The following is a 25,102-nucleotide window of genomic DNA, read 5'->3' as shown; positions in this document are numbered from 1 at the left end:
AAAAACAAAAAATTAGCTAGGAGTGATGGTGTGTGTCTGTAGTCCCGGCTACTCAGGAGGCTAAGGCAGGAAGATTGCTTGGAGCCCAGGAGTTTGAGGCTGTAGTGAGCTATAATTGTGTCACTGCACTCTAGCCTGGACAACAGAGCAAGACCCTGTCTCTAAAAAAAATTTTAAAAAAAGAGAAAATCCCCCCAAAATAGTGTCTCCAGAGTCCTTATCAACCAACTGTAGCCCTGTGCTGTTCAATACAGTGGCCATATGTGGCTGCTGAGCACTCAAAATATATGGTGAGGCCAAATTGAGATATGCTGTAAGTGTATAATACACAACAGATTTCAAAGACTTAGGATGAAAAAAGCCAAAATATTTCAATACTTTTTTATATTTATTAATATTGAAATAATCTTTTGAATATATTGGGTTAGAAAAAATTGTATTAGGCCGGGCGCGGTGGCTCATGCCTATAATCCCAGCACTTTGGGAGACTGACGCGGGCGGATCACTTGAGGTCAGGAGTTCAAGACCAGCCTGGCCAATATGGTGAAACCCCGTCTCTACCAAAAATACAAAAATTAGCCAGGTGAGGTGGCAGGTGCCTGTAATCCCAGTCACTGGGGAGGCTGAGGCAGGAGAAGCGCTTGAACCCAGGAGGCGGAGGTTGCAGTGAGCCGATATCTTGCCATTGCACTCCAGCCTGGGCATCACAGTGAAACTCTGTCTCAAAAAAGTAATAATAATAATTAATACTGATCACTAATTTTACTTGTTTCATTTCTTTTCTTCTTCTTCTTTTTATTTTATTTTATTTTTTTATTTTTGAGACAGGGTCTCACTCTGTTGCCCTAGCTGGAGTGCAGTGGGGAGAACATGGCTCACTGCAGCCTTGACCTCCTGGGTTCAAGCGATCCTTCTGCCTCAGCCTCCTGAGTAGATGAGACCACAGGCACACACCACTACACCTGGCTAATTTTTAAAATTTTGTAGCGATGGATTCTTACCATATTGCCCAGGCTGGTCTCAAACTTTTGGGCTCAAGCAATCCTCCAACCCTGGTCTCCCAAATGCTGGGATTACAGGCATGAGCCACCTCGCCCAGGCTGTTTCTTTTACTTTCGTTAATGTGACCTAGAAAATTTTAAATTACATATGCTGCTTTCATTCCAGATTTATAGTTGTGCAAGCCAAGAGAATCTCGCTGATTTGCTCTTTTACAGGTAAGTGTGACTTTGAGAATACAGAATTTCCATGCCCTGAAACCAATGTGCTTGGTTATACTAAAGCAAAGCTCAGACATCAAATCTTCCCATTTGCAAATGCATCACAATGTATTTTTGTGTGTATGTGAGACAGGGTCTCACTGTGTCGCCCAGTCTGGAGTGCAGTGGCACAATCATAGCTCACTGCAGCCTTGACCTCTGAGGCTCAAGCAATCCTTCCACCTCAGCCTCCCAAGTAGCTAGAACTACAGGCATGCACCACCATACCCAGCTAATTTTTGTATTTTCATAGAGATGGGATTTTGCCATGTTGCCCAAGCTGGTCTTAAATTCCTGGGCTCAAGCTATCTGCCTCCTTCAGCCTCCCAAAGTATTGTGGTTGTAGGTGTGAGACGCTGTGCCTGCCCTCTCACCATGCATTTTTAAGAAACAAGATCAGCCAGGCATGGTGGCTCATGCCTGTAATTCCAGCACTCTGGGAGGCCAAGGCGGGTGGATCACCTGGGGTCAGGAGTTCGAGACCAGCCTGGTCCACAGGGTGAAACCCTGTCTCTACCAAAAATACAAAAATTAGCCAGGAGTGGTGGTACACACCTGTAATCCCAGCTACTTTGGAGGCTCAGGCAGGAGAATCGCTTGAACCCGGGAAGCAGAGGTTGCAGTGAGTGAGACTGCACGACTGCACTCCAGCCTGTGCATCAGAGGAAGACTCCATCTCCAAAAAAAAAGAAAAGAAAAGAAAAAAGAAATAAGATCTTTTGTTTTAAAAAATAAAACTATGATACCATTAACACATGAAAAAACTCTTAATATCCACTAATGTCTAGTTAGTGTTCAGATTTCTCTAATACTCTTATAGATGTCTCTTTAGGGTTGTTTTGTTCAAATCAGGATACAAACAAAGAATCACTTTTCATCTATCATGATTCCTCTATTTTTTTAATGCCATTCATTTATCATGTAGAGGGTTGACTAATCTCCTCCTGGTGTCTTTTTTTTTTTTTTTTTTTGAGACAGAGTCTCACTCTGCCGCCCAGGCTGGAGTGCACTGGCACGATCTCAGCTCACTGCAAGCCCCGCCTCCCAGGTTCACGCCATTCTCCTGCCTCAGCCTCCCAAGTAGCTGGGACTACAGGCACCTGCCACCACACCCGGCTAATTTTTTGTATTTTTAGTAGAGACGGGGTTCACCATGTTAGCCAGGATGGTCTCGATCTCCTGACCTCGTGATCTACCTGCCTTGGCCTCCCAAAGTGCTGGGATTACAGGCGTGAGCCACTGCGCCTGGCCTCTCATGGTGTCTTTTAACATGCTCCTCTTTCCCCTGTTGTTCACCACATCATCTGATCTGATAATTAAATTGAGAAGATTAATGAGATTCAGCTAGATTTATATTTTTGGCAGGAATACTTTACTGGTGGTGCTGTCTCTAATGGTTAATTTTATGTGTCAACTTGGAGGGCGTGTTTGGATGAGATCAACATTTAAATCTTTGAGTAAGCAGGTGGCCTTCCATAATGTGAGTGGGCCTCATCCAATTAGATGAAGGCCTGAATAGAACAAAAAGTCTGGCCTCTGTGAGCAAGGAGGAATTTTCCAGAAGATTGCCTTCGTACTGAAACTATACCACCAGTTCTCCTAGGTCTACAGCCTGCCAGCCCACATTGAATATTTGGGACTTGCCAGCCTCCACAACTGTATAAGCCAATTTCTTATAATGAATTTCTCTCTCACCCTCTCTTTTTCTCTCTGTTAACATTTGGGTATGTTTCCTTCCCACTTAAAAAAATTTAACACAGTTGAGATCACTTTACGTAATTTTGTCTTCTGCCTTTTAAATTTAATATTATAACAAATTGCATTTTCTCCTATTATAAATCTTGTAACCATTATTCCTCTTTTCTAATCATGAAAGTAGGATTATTGTAGGACATTTGACAAATACAAAAAATTGGCTGGATGCAGTGGCTCATGCTGGTAATCCCAGCACTTTAGGAGGCCAAGGTGGGAGGATCACTTGAGCCTGGGGGTTTGAGACCATCCTGGGCAGCATAGTGAGACCCTGTCTCAATTTAACAAAAAAGAAAGAAAAGAAAAAGGAAGAAAAATATTAAAAAATTTAAGAATGAATAAAAACTCTTCTATAATCCCATCATATATTAATATATTTTTGTAATACATTGTAGTCTGTGTTCTCTTTGTGGAAATTATATTATAGTATAGCTGGGCATGGTGGGTCATGCTTGTAACCCCAGCACCTCAGGAGACTGAGGTGGGCGGATTCCTTGAGTTCAGGAGGTTGAGGCTGCAGTGAGCTAAGATCATGCCACTGTACTTCAGCCTGGGTAACAGAGCAAGATCTTTCTCAAAAAAAAAAAAAAAATTAAAAAACAAAAATCAGCTGGGCATAGTGGCTCACGCCTGTAATCCCAGCACTTTGGGAGGCCAAAGTGGGCGGATCACCTGAGGTCAGGAGTTTGAGACCAACCTGGCCAACATGGTGAAACCCCATCTCTACTAAAAAATACAAAAAAATTAGCCGGGTGCAGTGGCGCGTGCCTGTAGCCCCAGCTACTTGGGAGGCTGAGTCATGAGAATTGCTTGAACTTGGGAGGCAGAGGTTGCAGTGAGCCAAGATTGTGCTACTGCACTCCAGCCTGGGTGGCAGAGGGAGACTCTGTCTCAAAAAAAAAAAAAAAAGATAGTATAATAATAAATTTATCCTACTTTTTTCACTGTAACATTATATTAATATGTTGAGCATTTTATACTCCCATAAAATATTTTTCCAATTTGATTTTTAGATGTCTTAATAATAAAGTATTATATTAATATACCATGGATTCTATTAGTACATATATAACCCTATTTTTGAAGTGTGATGCAATTTTTTAAAGGGTCTACAACATATCATAAGTAGTGTTTCCACAAATCACTTAACCATTCCTTTAGGAAGACACAATAAATATTAGAAATACCAAATTATTTCTCTTTTCCACCAATTTCCTGCAAAACTGGCCCATTTATTCAGTTTACCCCCAACCTCTTTCCCTCTAACCCAACATTCCATACTTGCTTAGCTGCGCTTGTCTTAGTGTACAGGATGTATGAACAATCATAGTGGAAGATAAATTGCAAGCTTGCCTAAGACTCTTGAATCTTGTATTTTATTTTATAGACAATGGAGAATGAGCAGACTTGAGTAGCAGAGGGCCTTAAGTAGATTAGATCGGTTTTATCAGAAACATCACTGTGGTAGGAACTGAACAGTAAGTGCAGATGAAGGGCAATAAAGGCAGGAAGGCTAGGTAAAAAGTTATTCCAACAGTTCACTCAAGAGTTGATGAGGCAGGGCACAGTGGCTCACACTTGTAATCCCAGCACTTTGGGAGGCCAAGTTGGAAGGACTGCTTGATCCCGGGAGTTCGAGACCAGCCTGGGCAACATAGCAGGACCCCATCTCAAAAAAAAAGAAAAGAAAACAAAAAGAGTTGATAAGCAGGAGCACTGAAAATAAAAATGAGGAAGCAGATGAGAGAACGACCTTGCTGAGAAAGAATGCACAAGGCTGGTCATTGCTATAGTCTGAATGTTTGTGTCATCCCCAAATTAATAGATTGAAATCCTCATGCCCAAGATGATGGTATTAGGAGGTAGAGCTTTTGGGAGGTGATTAGATCATGAGGGTGGGGGCGCTCATGAATGGGATGGTACGCTTATAAAAGAGGCCCCAGAGAAATCTCTCACCCGTTCAACAATGTAAAGACACAGTGAGAAGGTGCCCTCTATGAACAAGAAAGTGGGTGCTCACCAGACATTTTGGGATGACATAAACATTCAGATATAGCAATGACCAGCCTTGTGCGTTCTTTCTCTGCCAAGGTCTTTCTCTCATCTGCTTCCTCCTTTCTATTTTCAATCCTCCTGCTCATCAACTCTTTTTTTTTTTTTTTTTTTTGAGATGGGTCCCACTATGTTGCCCAGGCTGGTCTCAAACTCCTACACTAAAGCAATCCTCCCATCATGGCCTCCCAAAGTGCTGGCATTAAAGGCATGAGCCACTGCACCCAGCCTCATCAACTCTTAATTGAACTGTTGGAAAAACTTCTTACCTAGACTTCCTGCCTTGATTGCCCTCCTACTGTTCAGTTCCTACCAGAGCGATGCTTCTGAATCTGTTGGTACTTTGATCTTCAATTTCCCAGCATCCAGAACTGTGAGAAACACTTTCTATTATAAGCCACCCAGTCTATGGTATTCTGTTATAGCAGCCCAAATAGACTAAGGCAGAAATCAATGAGGAGAGAGGAATGCAGTAGAGAGGTCAACAGTGACTGAGGATGGTTAGGCTATTCGAGAAAAACCCTGTCCTTACTCTCAGCAACCTCCAGAAAGGCAAACAGGCAGCCTCCACTCCCAGGAAGGTTCCCATCTTGTTACAGCAATGGCGCAATCTCGGTTCACTGCAACCTCTGCCTCCCGGGTTCAAGTGATTCTCCTGCCTCAGCCTCCCAAGTAGCTGGGATTACAGGTGCCCAATCCTCCCACCTTGGCCTCCCAAAGTGCTGGGATTACACGTGTAATCAATTTTTGTATTTTTAGTAGAGATGGGGTTTCACCAGGTTGGGCAGGCTAATCTCAAACTCTGACCTCAGGTTATCCACCAGCCTCAGCCTCCCAGAGTGCTGGGATTACAGGTGTGAGCCACCATGCCCAGCCTCCCAGCTAATTTCTTAATTTTTTTATAGAGATGGGGTTTTGCCATGTTGCTCAGGCTGGTCTCAAACTCCTAGGCTCAAGCGATCTGCCTGCCTCAGCCTGCCAAAGTGCTGGGATTACAGGCATGAGCCACCTTGCCCAGCCCTTCTTTCATTTTCTACCCCCGACCCTCCTCCAGAGTCTCTGGCTCCATCCAACCACAACTTCAGCCTTTGTGATTGAGGCTAAAGAGATATACTTCCGTCTTAATAATATGAATAGGTTCTTATAGATCTTTGGGGAATTATTATATTGAAATATCTGCCCTCTCATCTCCTTCCAGGTAGAGGCACCAGAAAAACCCAATCTGTCACATAACCAGAGGGGAAACATATAAAGAATCAGGTTTGAAATTCATGATGCTAATTTCCACCTGACCAGGGCACAGCCTGGTCTGCCACAGTCACAAAGGGAGGCATGGTTGGACAGGGAGTGGAGTGTTCTTGGCAAAGGCAGATGATGTCAATTGTGGTGATTGGATCTGGAGGCAATACTCTCAGAGTCTGTCTTCCTACCTATAAAGGGGTCTGATATGGTTTGGCTGTGTCCCCACCCAATCTCATCTTGAATTGTAGCTCCCACAATTTCCATGTGTCTTGGGAAGTACCTGGTGGGAGGTAATTGAATGATGGGGCAGGTCTTTCCTGTGCTGTTCTCATGATAGTGAATAATTCTCACGAGATCTGGTAGTTTTATAAAGGGAAGTTTCCCTGCACAAGTTCTCTCTCTGCCTACCACCATGTAAGATGTCCCTTGCTCTTCTGCTATGATTGTGAGGCCTCCTCAGGCATGTGGAATTGTGAGTCAATTAAACCTCTTTCCTTTATAAATTACCCAGCCTTGGGTATGCCTTTATTAGCAGTGTGAGAACTGACTAATAGAGGGTCGAAGTATTACCAATATTGGAACTATTCCTGAAGGCAAACTTCCTTTTCAAGGTCAAGTTCTTCTTGGGTAGAGTGTAGTGGTATAATGATAGCTCACTCTACAGCCTTGACCTCCTGGGCTCAAGCACTCCTCCCACCTCAGCCTCCCAAGTAGATAGGACTACAGCTGTGCACTACCACACCTAGCTATATTTTTGTTTTTTGTAGAGATGAGGTCTTGCTATGTTGCCCAGGCTGATGTTTAATTATTGGCCTCAAGCAATCCCTTGGCCTCCCAACATGTTGGGATTCCAGATGTGAGCCACCACACCCAGCCTAGTTCTGCTTTCTGATTCAAGCAGTTGTCATCTGTGTCTGGGTTCCTTTGCCAAGAGGCTGTGTCTGGGTTCCTTGGCCAGGCCTCTCCTTTGCTTCATTCTTCATCAAGGTGTCTGTTGGTGGCAAACTTCCTTTGCTCTGGCTTCAAGTTTCCATGTGGCAGGAGGTCCATCAGAGTAACATCCTAGCTGCTCTTGGTCCCCTCCCTTACTGTTTCCCATGGGAGGAAGAACAACACTCTGGTGGGTGTGGGAGAAGGAACTGGGCATGCTCCACTTAGTTTCTTCTTTCTGTTCTTTTTGCCAACACACCTTCTCTTCTGTTCCTCCATGCCTTAAGTCCTACAGGGCCAGGCTCTACCTCTGAGGCATGGGTCTGCTCACTTCAGTGCTGGGTAGTAAAGCACTAAGCACTCAAACAGGGTGGCTAAGTCTGCTTAACTCTAGGGTGAGGAATTAGAAGCTCCTTAGTTGACCGGATGCAGTGGCTGTAATCTCAGCATATTGGGAGGCTGAGGTGAGAGGATTGTTTGAGCCCAAGAGTTCAAGACCAGCCTGGGCAACATAGTGAAAGCCCACCTGATATGGTTTGGATTTGTGTCCCCACCCAAATCTCATGTAGAATTGTAATCCCCAGTGTTGGAGGAGGGGCCTGGTGGGAGGGTGAGTGGATCCTGGGGGCGAAGTTCCCCCTCATTGTTCTTGTGATAGTGAGTGAGTTCTTACGAGATCTGGTTGTTTAAAAGGTGTGTAGCACCTCCTGCTTTGCCCTCTTCCTCCTACTCCTGCCATGTAAGACTTGCCTGCTTTCCCTCACCTTCTGCCATGATCCTGTTTCCTGAGGCCTCCCCAGCCATGCTTCCTGGTCAGCCTGTGGAACCATGAGCCAATTAAACCTCTTTTCTTAAGGCCAGGCACAGTGGCTCATGTCTGTAATCTCGACACTTTGGGAGGCCGAGGCAGGTGGATCACTGGAGGCCAGGAGTTTGAGACCAGCCTGGCCAACATGGTAAAACCCCATCTGTACTAAAAATACAAAGATTAGCCAGGTGTGACAGTGCGCACCTGTAGTCCCAGAGACTCAGGAGGCCGAGGCAGGAGAATCTCTTGAACCTGGGAAGCTGGGGTTGCAGTGAGCCTAGATCATGCCACTGCACTTCGGCCTGGGTGACAGAACGAGACTCCTCTAAAATTATAATAATAATAAAATAAAACTTGTTAAAAAATAAATTACACGGTCTCAGGTAGTTTTTTTTTTTTTTTTTTTTTTTGAGATGGAGTGTCGCTCTGTCACCCAGGCTGGAGTGCAGTGGCACGATCTCAGCTCACTGCAACTTCCGCCTCCTGAGTTCAAGTGATTCTCCTGTCTCAGCCTCACAAGTAGCTGGGACTACAGGCACCTACCTAGCTAATTTTTGTATTTTTAGTAGAGATGGGGTTTCACCATATTGGTCAGTCTGGTCTCAAATTCCTGACCTCAGGTGATCTGCCCACCTCAGCCTCCCACAGTGCTGGAATTACATGCATGAGCCACCGCGCCCAGCCCAGTAGTTGTTTATAGCAGTGCAAGAACAAACTAATATGCCATCTCTACCAAGAATAATTTTTAAAATTAGCTGGGCATGGTGGCATGTGCTTGTGGTCCAAGCTACTTGGGAGGCTGAGATGGGAGGATTGCTTGAGCCTGGGAGGTCAAGGCTGCAGTGAGCCAGTATCATACCACTGCACTCCAGCTTGGGCAACAGAGCCAGACTCTGTCTCAAAAAAAAAGAAGAGGAAGAAGCAGCAGTTCTTTAGCCACATACCTAAAACAAATCAAATCTCTCCAAAATCAGTTCACTGGAAATCAAGTGATATTATCATCCCCACCTACTTGGTTCCTGTGTCTTCCTTTCATTTTGTGCCAAATTCAAGCAGGAAAAAGTGGCATGTTCCTTTTTTTTTTTTTTTTTTTTGAGACAAGTCTCGCTCTTATCCCCCAGGCTTGAGTGCAATGGCTCGATCTCAGCTCACTGCAAGCTCCGCCTCCCAGGTTCAAACAATTCTCCTGCCTCTGCCTCCCAAGTAGCTGGGATTAAGGCATCTGCCACCACGCCCAGCTAATTTTTGTATTTTTTAGTAGAGACAGGGTTTCACCATGTTGGCCAGGCTGGTCTTGAACTCCTGACCTCAGGTGATCTGCCCGCCTCGGCCTCCCAAAGTGCTGGCATTACAGGCGTGAGCCACTGCACCCGGCCAGAAGTGGCATGTTCTTTACTGGGCTTTCCCCAAACCCTAGCAGTCTCAGTAGAGGCACATCTAAGCAGCCTACAATTAAATTAGAGAACTGGACCTCCCAACAAATAGAAATAACACATAATTCATTTTAAGTCTAACAGCAAATAGAGACAACACATAATTCATTATAAGTCTAGCAGTGAAGTGATGGGATTTCAAAAAAAGTTATGTTCTTTCCATCTGTAGCTAAAATATTTACACGGGGCCCTGGTCATATGCAAGTGGTGGTTTACAGAGCACAGCTTGTTCAAACCAAACAGTTGCTCTGTTCCCGCTTTTGGAAACTTGTCAAGGAATCAGTGTTTACTTAGACAACTTGGGCCCCAAGCGGCCCTTGTGTAGACTGAATTCAATCCAAGGAGAAACCAAGGCCCGGGAACATTCCTCCTTCTCCCCTGACCATTGAACCGCAGACCTCTCAGTTCTCCAGGGCCCTCTCGAAGGCATCCGGTTCAGCCTTTGGTCAACTGTCCAGTGCCCAGGCTAGACAACGGAGACTTAAGTCCTTTTTTAGAATTCCCAGGCTGGGCGTGGTGGCTCACACCTGTAATCCCAGCACTTTGGGAGGCCAAGGCAGATAAATCATGAGGTCCGGAGTTCAAGACCAGCCTGGCCAACATGATGAAACCCCGTCTCTACCAAAAATACAAAAATTAGCCGGCCGTGGGGGTGGGCGCCTGTAATACCAGCTCCTCAGGAGACTGAGGCAGAGAATTGCTTGAACCCAGGAGGCAGAGGTTGCAGTGAGCCAAAATGGTGTCACTGCCCTCCAGTCTGGGCGACAGAGCGAGACTCAGTCTCAAAAAAAACAAAAACAAAAAAACAAAAACAAAAACGCTGAGCACGGTGGCTCACGCCTGTAATCCCAGCACTTTGGGAGGCCGAGGCGGGCGGATCACGAGGTCAGGAGATCACCATCCTGGCTAACATGGTGAAACCCCATCTCTACTAAAAATACAAAAAATTAGCCGGGCGTCCCAACTACTCGGGAGGCTGAGGCAGGAGAATGGCGTGAACCCGGGAGGCGGAGCTTGCAGTGAGCCGAGATTGCGCCACTGCACTCCAGCCTGGGCGACAGAGCGAGACTCTGTCTCAACAACAACAACGACAACAAGAAGAATTGGCCCCTTTGCGCCCAACCTTTTGAGTAATTGTGTGCGTTTACATCTCATTTATTTATCTCCCAAAGACAGAACTTTGGCTTCAGGGCAAAGGATTTGATGTTTAATATGTGGGTGACTTGAATTAGTCTAGAGCATAATTCAGGAGGTGGCCCCGCTGTGGGAAACTGGCCACAGAGAACCTAGGAAGGTCAAGTCTCAGTGTTCAGGAAATACAATCTGCTATTTCTACCCAAAGCAAGAAAACAAGCCCTATGTTATTGAAGAACAGTGGAGGTATAAGTGTGAATATCAAAAGTTGTGCACATAAAAAGCACATACGGCTGGGCGCGGTGGCTCACGCCTGTAATCCCAGCACTTTAGGAGGCCAAGGCAGGTGGATCACTGGAGTCCAGGAGTTGAAGACCAGCCTGAGCAACAAGGTGAAACTGCATCTCTATAAAAAATACAAAAATTAGCCGGGTGTGGTGGCGTGAGCCTGTAGTGCCAGCTTTTCAGGAGGGAGGATTGTTTGTGCCTGGGAGGTCAAGGCTGTAGTGAGCCATAATTGCACCACTGCACTCCAGCCTGGGTGACAGAGCAAGACCCTATTTCACAAGAAAAAAAAAAAAAAAAAGCACATCCCACGGTACCTAGGCTGTGAATAAAAGGTAGTAGTAATCGTTATTATTGTTCTCATTGAGATAACTTGGAAAATTAATGTGTTAGTCCATTTTCACACTGCTGTGAAGAACCACTTGAGACTGGGTAATTTATGAAGAAAAGGAGTTTAGTTGACTCACAGTTCCGCAGGCTTAACAGGAATCATGGCTTGGAGGCCTCAAGAAACTTACAACCACGGTGCAAGGCGAAGGGGAAGCAAGGAGCCTCTTCGAATGATGGCAGAAGAGAGAGAACAAAGGGAAAAGGGTCACATACTTTTAAAAATCAGATCTCATAAGAATTCACCCACTATCACAAGAACAGCAAGGGGGAATTCCACCCCCATGATCCAATCACTTCCCACCAGGTCCCTCCCCTGACACGTGGGGATTACAATTCGACATGAGATCTCGGGGAGGACACAGAGCCAAACCATATCAACTAATGAGATCGGCATGTGGGTAGGCCCAGTTTGGAATTATACTAACAATTAAAGCAGTTAATAGTAGCTTCTGTCTGTCCTATCCTTTTACTTGGTGACTGCCTTTCTCTGATCTTAGGTGGTTCTTTTTTTTTTTTTTTTTTTTTTTTTTGAGACAGAGCCTTGCTCTGTCACCCAGGCTGGAGTGCAATGGCGCGATCTTGACTCACTGCAACCTCCGCCTCCTCGGTTGAAGCAATTCTTCTGCCTCAGCCTCCCAAAGAGCTGGAATTACAGGAGCCTGCCACCATGCCTGGGTAATTTTTGTATTTTTAGTAGAGACGGGGTTTCACTATGTTGGCTAGGCTGGTCTCGAACTCCTGACCTCCTGATCTGCCCACCTCAGCCTCCCAAAGTGCTAGGATTACAGGCGTGAGCCACCGTGCCTGGCCTGATCTTAGGTGGTTCTAAGGGGACTGAAATTTACAATCTTGAAGAACAATGGAGGTACAAGTGAGAACATCAACCAATAGTGCACATAAAAAGCACATGAGGCTGGGCTTGGTGGCTCACACCCGTAATCCTAGCACTTCAGGAGGCCAAGGCAGGTGGATCACTGGAGTCCATCCCCATCCAAATCTCATGTTGGTCTCCTGGACTGCAATAATCCACCTGCCTCGACCTCTCAAAGTGCTAGAATTACAGACATCAGCCACGAAGCCCAGCTGTGTGTGCTTTTTATGCTATTGTTGATGTTCACACTTGTATCTCCATTGTTCTTCAAGATTGTAAGTTTCCTGAGTCACTGTCTACCAGTACAGTGGTGGACAGTGACCTGGGACAGACCAATCATAGTAGCCAAACTTTTCATCCAATATGACTGCTCCTAGGGATAGGCTTGTTACTCAAGAAGGGCCAATCAGAATCCTTCTATGAGATTTGGAATCTCTCAGGAGGCAAGTTAGTATAATAGAGAAAGCATGAGCTTTGGTAACTAGAACTATGGATTCTGGCTCTTGGAGTTGGGCAAGTTTGTTTACTTCTTTGAGGATTAACTGAGACAAAATGGAGTACTTGGCACAGAGTAGATATCAGTAAGTGGCTTCTGTTGATAACCTTTATAATAAAAAACACTGCTCTAATTAACCTTCCTCACTGTTCCACCCTGCCTGATCAACCTTTGCTCTATAAAGCTCTTCTAAAAAGCTATAATTGGGAGACCTGCCTTTTAGTGGGGAGGGCCATACTTAATTTTCCATGACCCTTGAGCTTTCCAGAGAGTAGAGAAGGGATGAGAGAGTAAAATCTCAGAATGGAAAGGTCATTGTCCAGTCCATCCACTGATTACAAGGAACTGGGGAATCTTTCATTCAGCTAGAGTTCTAAAAATGGTCTTCAGCGGAGATGCTAGATCATTGCTGCCTCATAGAACTTCCTTCTCTGATGGAAATATTTATATCTGTGCTGTCTACCAGAGTAACCACAAGCTACATGTGACTACTGAGCACTTGGAAAAGGACTAGTGGAACTGAGGCACTGAATTATTTATTTATTTAAATTAATTTAAATTTACATATCCACATGGGGCAATGGCTACCATATTGAACAGAGCAGCTCCAGATTGGAGCACGGCATTAGCAGACAGGCACAGAAGTAGATGAGAATAATAGCCAGTGCTTGCTTAGGCAGGAAAGGTTACTATGGCTTAGAAGCAGTTGAGTCTCCAGGTTTAGGGAGGTACTAAAGAAAAGCCATCCGGACAGGTGCAGTGGCTCATGCCTGTAATCCCAACGCTTTGGGAGGTCAAGGCAGGCCGATTAGTTGAGGTCGGGAGTTTGAGACCAGCCTGGTCAACATAGTGAAACCCTGTTTCTGCAAAAATACAAAAATTAGCCAGGCATGGTGGCACATGCCTATAATCCCAGCTACTTGGGAGGCTGAGGCAGGAGAATCGCTTGAACCGGGAGACGGAGGTTGCAGTGAGCTGAGATTGCACCATTGCACTCCAGCCTGGGCAACAAGAGCAAAACTCTGTCAAAAAAAAAAAAAAAAAAAATTGCCAATGCTGACTATGTTGCAAGTTGTCATGGTGGGGTATTGGGAAAAGTTTTTAATTAGCAATAATTGTGCCTTGGATAAACTTCATCGGCTATGATACTGCCACAGCACAGAACTTCTTGGTTTTTTTGTTTGTTTGTTTCTGTTTTGTTTTGTTTTGTTTTGAAACAGAGTCTTGCTCTGTCGCCCAGGCTGGAGTGCAGTAGCGTGATCTCGGCTCACTGCAACCTCCACCTCCTGGGTTCAAGCAATTCTCCTGCCTCAGCCTCCTGAATAGCTGGGATTACAGGCACCCACTACCATGCCCGGCTAATTTTTTTGAATTTTTGGTAGAGATGGAGTTTCATCATGTTGGCCAGGCTGGACTTGAACTCCTGACCTTAGGTAATCCACCTGCCTCGGCCTCTCAAAGTGTTAGGATTATAGGCATGAGCCACCATGCCCGGCCCCTTGCATCGTTTTTAGTCATTGCGATAGTCTACTGACTACACTCACTATAAATCACATAACTATCCTCAATTTTTGTATTTTTTAGGATGTTTCCAATTTTTTTCAGAGTGACGCTAGGATGGGTGCCACATAACTTCCCCTGCACCCCCCACCATTTTTGTAAGGCAGAAGGAGCATGAGTTTTGAGGGCAGATAGACCAGGGTTTAAATTCTCGGCATTCATTACTTAGTAGCCACATGACCTCTGACAAGATCTGTCTTCCTTCCCTCCCTCCCTCCCTCCCTCCCTTCCTTCCTTCCTTTTTCTCTCGTACCGTCACCCAGGCTGGAGTCCAGTGATACGATCTCAGCTCACTGCAATCTCCGCTTCCCAGGTTCAAGCGATTCTCCTGCCTCAACCTCCTGAGTAATTGGGACTACAGGCACATACCACCATGCCCAACTGATTTTTATGTTTTTAGTAGAGATGGGGTTTCACTATGTTGGCCGGGCTGGTGTGGAACTCCCGACCTCAAGTGATCCGCCCGCTTCAGCCTCCCAAAGTGCTAGGATTACAGGCATAAGCCACAATGCCCGGCCCACAAGATCATTCGTTTTCCAGGGCCTCAACTTTTTCATCTATAAAATAGGAATACTACTACCTGCCTTTCCTGGTTGTTATCGGAGCTGGACATTTATAAATTGCCTCTCACACTACCCAGCACCATGGAAATATTTAATGAATTACAACTAACGCTATTATAGTTTTTGTTTTGTTTTGTTTTGTTTAGACACGCTGTCACCCAAGTGCAGTAGTGCCATCACAGTTAAGTGCAGCCTCAAACTCCTGGACTCAAGCAATCCTCCTGCCTCAGCCTCCCCAATGGCTGGGACTGTAGGCATGCCACCATGCCCAGCTAATTTAAAATTTTTTATTTTGTATGGATGGTGTCTCACTATGTTGCCCAGGTTGGTCTTGAACTCCTAGTGTCAGAGGCATTTGAACCAGAGCAACTCCATCTTGAATAGGGGCTGGGGAAAATAAGGCTGAGACCTACTGGGCTGCGTTCCCAGAAGGTTAGGCATTCTTAGTCACAGGATGAGATAGGAGGTCGGCACAAGATACAGGTCACAAAGACCTTGCTGGTAAAACAGGATGTGGTAAAGAAGCCGGCTAAAACCCACCAAAACCAAAACGGTGATGAAAGTGACCTCTTGATGTCCTCACTGCTCATGATATGCTAATTATAACGCATTAGCATGCTAAAAGACACTCCCACCAGCTCCATGATAGTTTACAAATGCCGTGGCAATGTTCTGAAGTTATCCTTTATGGTCTAAAAAGGGAAGGAATGCTCAATTCCTGGAAATCCCCATCCCCTTCCCAGAAAACTCATGAATAATCCACCCCTTGTTTAGCATATACTCAAGAAATAACTATAAGTACACTTAGTTGGGCAGCACATACCACTGCTCTGCCTATGGAGTAGCCATTCTTTTATTCTTTTACTTTCTTAATAAAGTTGCTTTCACTTCACTCTGTGGACTTGCCCTGAATTCTTTATTGCACAAGATCCAAGAACCCTCTCTTGGGGTCTGGATTGGGACCCCTTTCCAGTAACACTGGCCTCAAGTGATCCTCCTGCCTCAGCCTCCCAAAGTGTTGCGATTATAGGTGTGAGCCACTGCACCTGGCCTACTTTTTTAAAAAAATCATAATCATTTTTGGCCAGGCACGGTGGCTCATGCCTGTAATCCTAGCACTTTGGGAGGCCGAGGCGGGCGGATCACGAAGTCAGGAGATCAAGATCATCCTGGGTAACACAGTGAAACCCATCTCTACTAAAAAAAAATACAAAAAAATTAGCCAGGCACGGTGGCGGGCACCGGTAGTCCCAGCTACTCGGGAGGCTGAGGCAGGAGAATGGTGTGAACCCGGGAGGCAAAGCTTGCAGTGAGCCGAGATTGGCCACTGCACTCCAGCCTGGGTGACAGAGCAAGACTCTGTCTCAAAAAAAAAAAAAAAAAATCATAATCATTTATAGGAAGTTCAATTTCAAGGACCTCTCCGTTTCAAGAAGATTTCCCGATCTGTTTATGCTAACAAGTCTTATGGCCCTTCTCTTCTGATTGGATCAGAATCCCCGACAGCTTAGAGGCTGGCAGGCTGAGGGTCCCCAAGGCATGAGAGAAGAGGGGGCTATGGGGAACTTGGAGGAAGCATCACAGGAAGCTGCAGGTGGGTGGGAGGGGGATTCGTCCTGCTCCTACTAACCAAATGCACAGTCTTCCCCTCAAGCTTGCTTCTCCTCTGAGCTCTTTTGCGCCCTTGGTGATGGGTGGGGGAGACTGAGAATGGAGAATGACACAATGGTGGGAGAGGATGGGGTGGTGGAGCTGGGGGTTGGAAGAATCAGGAGGCACCCTTGTGTTTTCCCTCCAGAGGTGGCACCCCTGGGATGGTAGATAAGGCATTGTGTTTGGAATTCAGCCCCATGGGTGTATGTAGCTGGGGTTCTAGTCCCTCCTGAGCTACCCTCGGCAATTACTATACCCCCGTTAGTCCTGTTTTCCTTGTCAAAGAAATGGCCAAGCTAATAATAATTTCCACACAGAATTGGGAAGCTCAAATAATAAACAATAGCACTGTCCCCAGGCATGGAGCAAATACTGCTTGCCAGGTTCTGGGCTGAGTAATTCCCACGCATTTCTTCATCCCATCCTCACAACAGGCCCCAAAGGTAAGTGTTATTGTTTCTATTTTACAAGAAGGAAGCCAGGACTCGGAGAGGGGAAGGCTCCTTCCCATGCACCTCCCTGCTTTGTAATCTGGAAAGTCCTGGGTAGTTGTAATTTGTAGTTATGAATTTCTGGAGTTCTCAGTTCATTCCCTGGAGATTTGTGCTAGAAAGTTCTAGAAGATTGCAGAGTTTATTAAATAAATTGATTTGACAGGTATTTGTTGAACACTTTGCTATGGTCTGAATGTTTTTGTGTCCCTAATATTCATGTTAAAATCTTCACTTCCAAGGTATTAGGAGGTGGGCATTTGGGGAAGTGATTAGGGCATGAGAGTGGAGACCTCAGGATTGGGATCAGTGTGCTTATGAAAGAGACCACAGGGCACTAGCCAGCCCCTTCCACCATGTGGGGACACAGTGAGAAGGCACCACCTGTGAACCAGGAATAGGGCATTCACCAGACACCAAATCTGATGGCGCCATGATCTTGGACTTGCCAGCCTCCAGAACTGTGAGAAGTAAATTTCTGCTGTTTATAAGACGCTCGGTCCATGGTAGTTTGTTATAACAGCCCAAACAGACCAACACGCCTGCTGTGTGCTAGAAATGGTTCTAGGTGCTTGGGATTCAGCAATGAACATCATAAAGCACCCTCAAAGAGGATACATTTTTGCATGCAAAGACTGAAAGATCAGCAACAAAGAAATATAAAATAAGACAAGGTAAGGGGGGAGTGCAATTTTTTGTCCAATGGTCAGAGAAGTAGGTTGTGCTCACCACTGTGACAAGATGGAAGCTGTGCTCACCACTTGTATTACAGTGTACAAGAATGTAATCTCCGTAAGGACAGGGCCCTGGGATCTTATTTCCCTTACAGCTCCAGTCCCTAGCACAAGTTCTGGTTTCTAGTAGGTGCTCAATAAATATTTGTTGAATGAATGAATGAACAAATAGCCTCAGTCTCAGATCTGCCAGAGAAATGTCCATTTTAGTGTAGGCATGGGATTTTGAATTCACCTCCTATGAGCTGACGTTTATGGAGAAACTTGCGTGCCCCAGGCACTGTGCCAGCCTCCATGGCTGAGTACAGCCCTTCCCTTGAGCATCTTCACTAGAGAGGATAGTGGAGCTTGCAATTTAGTGGTCTAGAAGAGAAGTCAGCAAAGAGAATAAGGGAAGAACAGGAGTTAAGCGCAAAGAGGAAGCGTTTCAGGGTCAGCAAAGAATTCGGTGAGTGTATTGCCTGACATTTTTTTTCTTGACGCAAAAAATAGCTAGCTCTGCTTTTTGGACTGGGGCTCGCTGAGTCAGGGGTTCAAAGAGAATAGCATGAGGATAGGAGCAGTAAATGTCATCTGCAGCAGATGGTGATGCCCCAGAGACAGACCGTGGCCTTGAAGATGCTTCCCTCCACCGACTCTGGCCCAAGAATCAAGGTCAAGGGCAGGCAACCAAGCTCAGCTCCCTGGGGTCCCGATCCCAGGCTCTCAACTGGGCCAACCCTTCCCAAGAACATCACCATTGTTCCACCCGCTTGGACTCCACACCAGGCTCAGTGGAGTCTCAGAGTCCAAGGGTGTGAGAAGAATAATTCCAGCATCTGTTATTAACCATCACTTCTATTTTTTTGGCTTCACTTTCTCTTTGGCCCTGAGAACACTGGGTCAGTGCTTCTTTGAGTACAAAACGACTGCTTTGCCAGGTCTTTGTTCAGCCTCACAAAAGAAGGGGATGATGATTACAAGAACAGATTTTGCATTCCATATTTACCCCAGATGACATTGCCTTGATCCCTAAAATAACTTCAGATCGCCTGGGTGGAACTTGCTTGTTCCTTTTCATCTTGTTATTTTGCAATTATTTGTGGAGAACATCACTATAGTGATATTATCAGAGCAGGGCAGAATGAAACTCCAAACTCTGGGTTGTTATTGGTTTTTCCTTTGTACCTCGGAACATGACTTTTTCACCTCAAACCTTCTCTATTACTTCTTATAAGCATTACAGTTCTCAGTTCCAACTCAGCCAGCATCACTTTCTGAGTCATCCCCAGCAGTTAAAACCACAGAGGTGGTCCACACTGGGATGAGGGATGGAAGTGCTTGGGTTGAGTTTCCAAATTGGAAACTATATTTACCAGAAATCCTCTTTCCTTCAGATAAGACTGGGGTCAAAGTACTGGAGTGTTGAAAGAGGCACTAAATAAACTAAGAATCTAAAGGACCTTCAGTGTTTGGGCCAAGGAACATGGTGATAGAGTTCAACAAATAAACACAGCTGGTGTAGGGTGAGCCTTTAGCAAACACTTATCTTCTTGATTTTTTTTTTTTTTTTTTTTGGTCATAATTGTCAACTTGGCCCAAAGCCTTTATTATAGCATTTTCATACACTGCTGCCAGGGATGGGGTGTGTATTTGTACAACTTTCTAATGAAATTTGGCAATGAATAGCAAAAGCCTTGACAATGTAGCTATTCCTTAGTTGCAAAATTCTACTTGTGGGTGCTAAAAAAATAATTAGGGATAGGAGCAGAAGGATACATACAAAGATATTTATTGCTAATGATGGTGAAAAATTGGAAACAACCAAACTGTACAACATTAGGGGGTTACTTTTTAAAAATCAAAATCCAGTCCTGGTGCAGTGGCTCATGCCTATAATCCCAGCACTTTGGGAGGCTGAGGTGGGAGGAGCCCTTAAACCGAGCAGTTTGAGACCAGCCTAGACAACACAGTGGGACGCTGTCTCTACAAACAATTTTTAAAAAGTAAAACAACAACAAAGAAATCATGACCCCAGCTCCATGCAATGGATACTGAGCCACTATTAAAAATCATGCCGGTTGGGCACGGTGGCTCATGCCTGTAATCCCAGCACTTTTGGAGGCCAAGGCGGGCAGATCACTTGAGATCAGGAGTTCGAGACTAGCCTGGCCAACATAGTGAAACTCTGTCTCTACTAAAAATACAAAAATTAGCCGGGTGCAGGGGTGGGCATCTGTAATCCCAGCTACTTGGGGGGGCTGCGGCAGGGGAATCACTTGAACCCGGGAGGCAGAGGTTGCAGTGAGCCGAGATCACACCACTGCACTCCAGCCTGGGTGATAAAGCGAGACTCCATCTCAAGAAAAAAAAAAAGACCAGGCACAGTGGCTCATGCCTGCAATCCCAGCACTTTGGCAGGCCGAGGTGGGCAGATCGCAAGGTCAGGAGTTCGAGACCAGCCTGGCCAATATGGTGAAACCCCATCTCTACTAAAAATACAAAAATTAGCCCTGCATAATGGTGGGCGCCCGTAGTCCTAGCTACTCGGGAGGCTGAGGCAGGAAAATTGCTTGAACCCGGGAGGTGGAGGTTGCAGTGAGCTGAGATGGCACCACTACACTCCAACCTGGTGACAATAAAAAAGATTAGAAGGATAAATTCAAAAAGATGAAAGTATTTCTTGGGAATTTTCTTTTTTGGTGCTCTTGTTTATAATTTTTCTACAATGGGCATGTATTTCTTTTCTTTTTTTTTGAAATGGAATCTTGCTCTATCACCTAGGCTGGAGTGCAGTGGTGAGATCTTGACTCACTGCAACCTCTGCCTCCTGGGTTCAAGCGATTTTCCCATCTCAGCCTCCTGAGTAGCTGGGATTACAGGTGCACGCCACCACACCTGGCTAATTTTTGTATTTTTAGTAGAGATAGGGTTTCCCCATGTTGGCCAAGCTGGTCTTGATCTCCTGACCTCGGGTGATCACCTGCCTGCCTCAGCCTCCCAAAGTACTGAGATTACAGCTTTAGCCACTGTGCCCGGCATTTTTTTTTTTTTTTTTTTTTTTTTGAGACCGAGTTTCCCTCTGTTGCCCAGGCTGGAGCACAGGGCACGATCTCAGCTCACTACAACCTCTGCCTCCTGGCTTCAAGCAATTCTCTGCCTCTGCCTCCTGAGTAGCTGGGACTACAGGCATGTGCCACCATGCCTGGCTAATTTTTGTATTTTTAGTAGAGATGGGGTTTCACCATGTTGACAAGGCTGGTCTCGAACTCCTGGCCTCAAGTAATCCACTACTTTGGCCTCCCAAAGTTCCGGGATTACGGGCATAAGCCACCACACCTGGCCACTACAATGAGCATGTATTTCTGTAGTCAAATGTTTAAAATGCCATTTTTTCAGAAAAATAATAAGCTGTCAAGCTTTTTTTTTTCTCCCCCATAAAGAAAGAGCTTAAGAGACACAAGGCTGACCACGCCATGTGGGAGATGGAGTTAGCACTCAAATCATCTCCTCCAAATTTCCTAGGTTAGGAATTTTTCAAAGGCAGTTTGGGGAAAGAGGGGAGAGATCAGGTAACTGGGGCTTGCTGCTGATTGATTGGGGTGGTGATGAAATCATAGGGAGTCTAAACTGTCCTCCTGTGAGCTGAATTCCTTCTGGGTGGGGCCACAGGAGTGGGGTTGGCAGGTCCAGGTGGAGCCATGGGCGTCAGACATGCAAAAACCCACAGGTCAGGAACCCTATACAGGGACTGGACAAGGTATAAGGCCAGCTTTCCTGAGGAGTTTCATTGGCTCTATAAGTCAACTTTGATTTCTTAGAACAGTCTGTTTGTATTTGAAAGCATGCCATTCCAGTCAAAACCTTGATAAAATAACCAGTGTCTTCAATTGCATCAGTTCCACAGGCTTAACAGGAAGCATGACTAGGAGGCCTCAGGAAACTTACAATCATGGCGGAACGTGAAGGGGAAGCAAGCATGTCTTACCATGGTGGAGCAGGAGAGACAGCGTGTCATGCCTTTTAAAATTATCTTGGCCGGGAGCAGTGGCTCATGCCAGTAATCCCAGCACTTTGGGAGGCCGAGATGGGCGGATCACTTGAGGTCAGGAGTTTGAGACCAACCTGGCCAACATGGCGAAACCTCGTCTGTACTAAAAATACAAAAATCAGCCAGGCGTGATGGCACGTGCCTGTAGTCCTAGGTACTCGGGAGGCTGAGGCATGAGAATCACTTGAACCTGGGAGGTGGAGGTTGCAGGGAGCTGAGATCGCACCATTGCACTCCAGCCCAGGCCAGCAACAGTGAGACTCCGTCTCAAAAAAAAAAAAAAACGCCCGGCGCGATGGCTCATGCCTGTAATCCCAGCACTTTAGGAGGCTGAGGCAGGTGGATCACCTGAGGTCAGGAGTTCGAGGCCAGCCTGGCCAACATGGTGAAACCCTGTCTCTACTAAAAAATCCAAAAATTAGCTGGGCATGGTGGCAGGTGCCTGTAATCTCAGCTACTCAGGAGACTGAGGCAGAAGAATTACCGGCACTTGGGAGGCAGAGGTTGCAGTGAGCCGATATTGCGCCATTGCACTCCAGCCCTGGCCAACAACAGTGAGACTCTATCTCAAAACACACACACACACAAACAAACAAACAAAAAACAAAAAACCTCACAGCAATTGTATGAGACAGGTATCATGCTCTCCATTTATAGAAGGGAAAAGTAGGTATAGAAGGAGGTTTTAGTCACCTGCTCCTTCAACAGATGGAGGTAGATGCAGTTATTCAGGTAAGAGAGGAATAGAGCTTCTGAGACTAAATAGTTAAGATAGGAAGGTACAAGTGGATGGAGAACGAAGACCTACAAAAGCCTTTTACCTAGACTGGTAAACATTCAGGTTGCAAGCTGGAGAAAATAATAATTTTAACTACCCTGCTTTGAGCACTTGGGGATGATGTTGACATAAAAATGAGGATTACAGGGTGTCATTATATTCAACCTCACTGGCTTGTGGGAAGTGGTGGATGTTCTGTAGTAATATATAGCACCGATGTGCCAGAGAGTAAATTACACAGAAGCCCAGAGTCTATTATCATTATGATCATCACTCAAAACATATAAACACCTCTTTGTTTGGGATAAGGTAGAGGAGTGAAAGTGCATAGGCTGTGGGACCAGACAGACCTCCACTGAAATCCTGGCTTACCATCCATGTATTAATAGCTATGTGATCTTTGTCCAGCTTCACCAGTTTGGCCTTGAGATCCCTGTGGCACCTTCACACTTTTATGGAAATCCTGCTGCGATTTTTTTTTTTTTTTTTTGAGATGGAGTCTCGCTCTGTCTCCCAGGCTGGAGTGCAGCGGCATGATCTTGGCTCACTGCAAGCTCCGCCTCCCGGGTTCACGCCATTCTCCTGCCTAGCTGGGACTACAGGCACCTGCCACCACGCCCAGCTAATTTTTTTTTTTTTTTTTTAGTAGAAACGGGGTTTCACCGTGTTAGCCAGGATGGTCTCAATCTCCTGACCTCACGATCCGCCCGCTTCGGCCTCCCAAAGTGCTGGGATTACAGGCGTGAGCCACCACACCCAGCTGGAAATCCTGCTTCGATTTATCATCCCAAACACTTCCTGCTATATTGAAAGCTATCATAGGAGCTTTTCAGACCTGAAGTTGTTGGGGGTAATGCTAGCTGATGGAACAAAGAACTCCCAACTTTGAGTGGCTTACTGCTACGATAAAGGTTTACTTGCTGATTGGGTGTTTTCAGCGACTATCATGGAAACAGATACAGGCTTCTTCCGTCTTGGAGTCCTCCCTTAGGTCCCCTGCATTCAGTTTATTGATGAACAAAGAAAGAGTGTGTGACAGGACACAAGGGCCATTCTATGGCCATGCCTGGAGATGGCACATGTCACTTCTGCCCACATTCCATTAGTTAAAACACAGTCACATGACCATGTGACTATGTTTGTGCCCAGAAAGAGGAAATGGAAAAGGTAACCCTGCAGCTTATTAATGCTAAGCATACCTGTATCAATCGTAGGTAATGTGGGGTAGAGAATGAAAGGTCATTAAGATTAAAGCCCTTGCTGTGCACAGTGGCTCATGCCTGTAATCCCAACACTTCAGGAGGCCAAGGTAGGAGGATTGCTTGAGTCCAGGAGTTTGAGACCAGCTTGGGCAACATAGGGAGATCTTGTCTCTACAAAAAATTAAAAGATTAGTGGGGTGTGGTGGTGCATGCCTGTCGTCCCAGCTACTCCAGAGGCTGAGGCAAGAGGATTGCTTCAGTCGGGATGTCAAGGCTGCACTGAACTATGTTCATGCCACTGTACTCCAGCCTGGGCAACAGAGCAAGACCCTGTCTCAAAAAAAAAAAAAAAAAAAAAAGAGAAAGAAAAGATTAAAGCCCAAGAGAACTGCAATGGCAGTTGTCCAAGCAATGGTGTGTGACAGACAGAAATCACTGGCAGTCAGTTTTTCTTGACAGATACAGATTTTAAGCTGAGCCAGATCTTAAAGGATCTTAGACCACATATGTCTGATCCAGTTTGGCAGTTTTAAGCTGCAAAAAGGCAGCACCTATGAAATAGGCCCTATCACCATTGACATTGCTCTGGGACTCTCCGCTCAATCATCCTAACTCTCTGTGCCCCTCAGTTTCCCCCTTTACATTTTGTTCCCAATCTGCCAAGCCTCAGGCTTGGTGATTCATTTTCCCCACTTATAGTCTCACTTTACACTGCTGGACCAGATACTCGACATCATTTCTCTGACCTCTGTTTTTCTTTCAGACCACAATCTGGAGTCTTTCTGACTACAACGGCATTGATTGCCTTATTGATTGCTTCAGATAAATAGGTCATCAGGTCTAGTCTGGTCTTGGGAGTTAAGAATCTCAACAAAGGTACTTTTATGCTATACACTCCATTTTTTCACTTAAACAAAAATATTAAGCTGATATGTATGTTTATTTACTTGGAAAGATTGAGACTTATAGACAGAATGCCTTTCTTCCAAAAAATTTAATGTACTGTGTATGTTTAAATAATGCTTTACATAGCTTTGAAATCTTTTTCTTACATGGTATCTTTGGAAGAGCAGAATTTTCTTGTTTTCATCAAGTCCAATTTATCATTTTTTTCTTTTTTAGTTAGTGCTTTTTGTATCTTAAGAGATCTTTGCCAACTCGATGTTGTGAAGATTTCTCATCTGTTTTCTTTTAGAAGTTTTAGCTCTTTATGTTTATGTCTATGATCCATTGAGTTAATGTTTATCTATGGTGTGACGTAAGGGTCAAGATTCATTTTTTTCCAAATGGATCTTGGGAGGAGAAGGCAGAAGGATCCCTTGAGCCCAGGGGTTCAAAACCAGCATGGGCAACATAGTGAGACCTCGTCTCTATAAAAAATGCACAAAAAAATAGCTAGGCACGTGGCTCATGCTTGTAATCCCAGCACTTTGGGAGGC

At 45.3% G+C, this 25,102-nt stretch overlaps 1 non-coding gene across 1 annotated transcript; it reads right to left on the bottom strand.

Annotated features, from left to right (window-relative positions):
• Positions 1 to 13,677: 13,677 nt before the first annotated feature.
• Positions 13,678 to 13,818, bottom strand: LOC115833119. The gene has a single exon (XR_004028560.1). It is a non-coding gene; the product is annotated as a U4 spliceosomal RNA (small nuclear RNA).
• Between the last annotated feature and the right edge of the window lie 11,284 nt (positions 13,819 to 25,102).

Source organism: Nomascus leucogenys, chromosome 24 (assembly GCF_006542625.1).
Source record: "Nomascus leucogenys isolate Asia chromosome 24, Asia_NLE_v1, whole genome shotgun sequence".
NCBI lineage: Eukaryota > Metazoa > Chordata > Mammalia > Primates > Hylobatidae > Nomascus > Nomascus leucogenys.
Note: the sequence above shows the minus strand (reverse complement) of the source record. Positions and strands in the feature narration are given on the sequence as shown.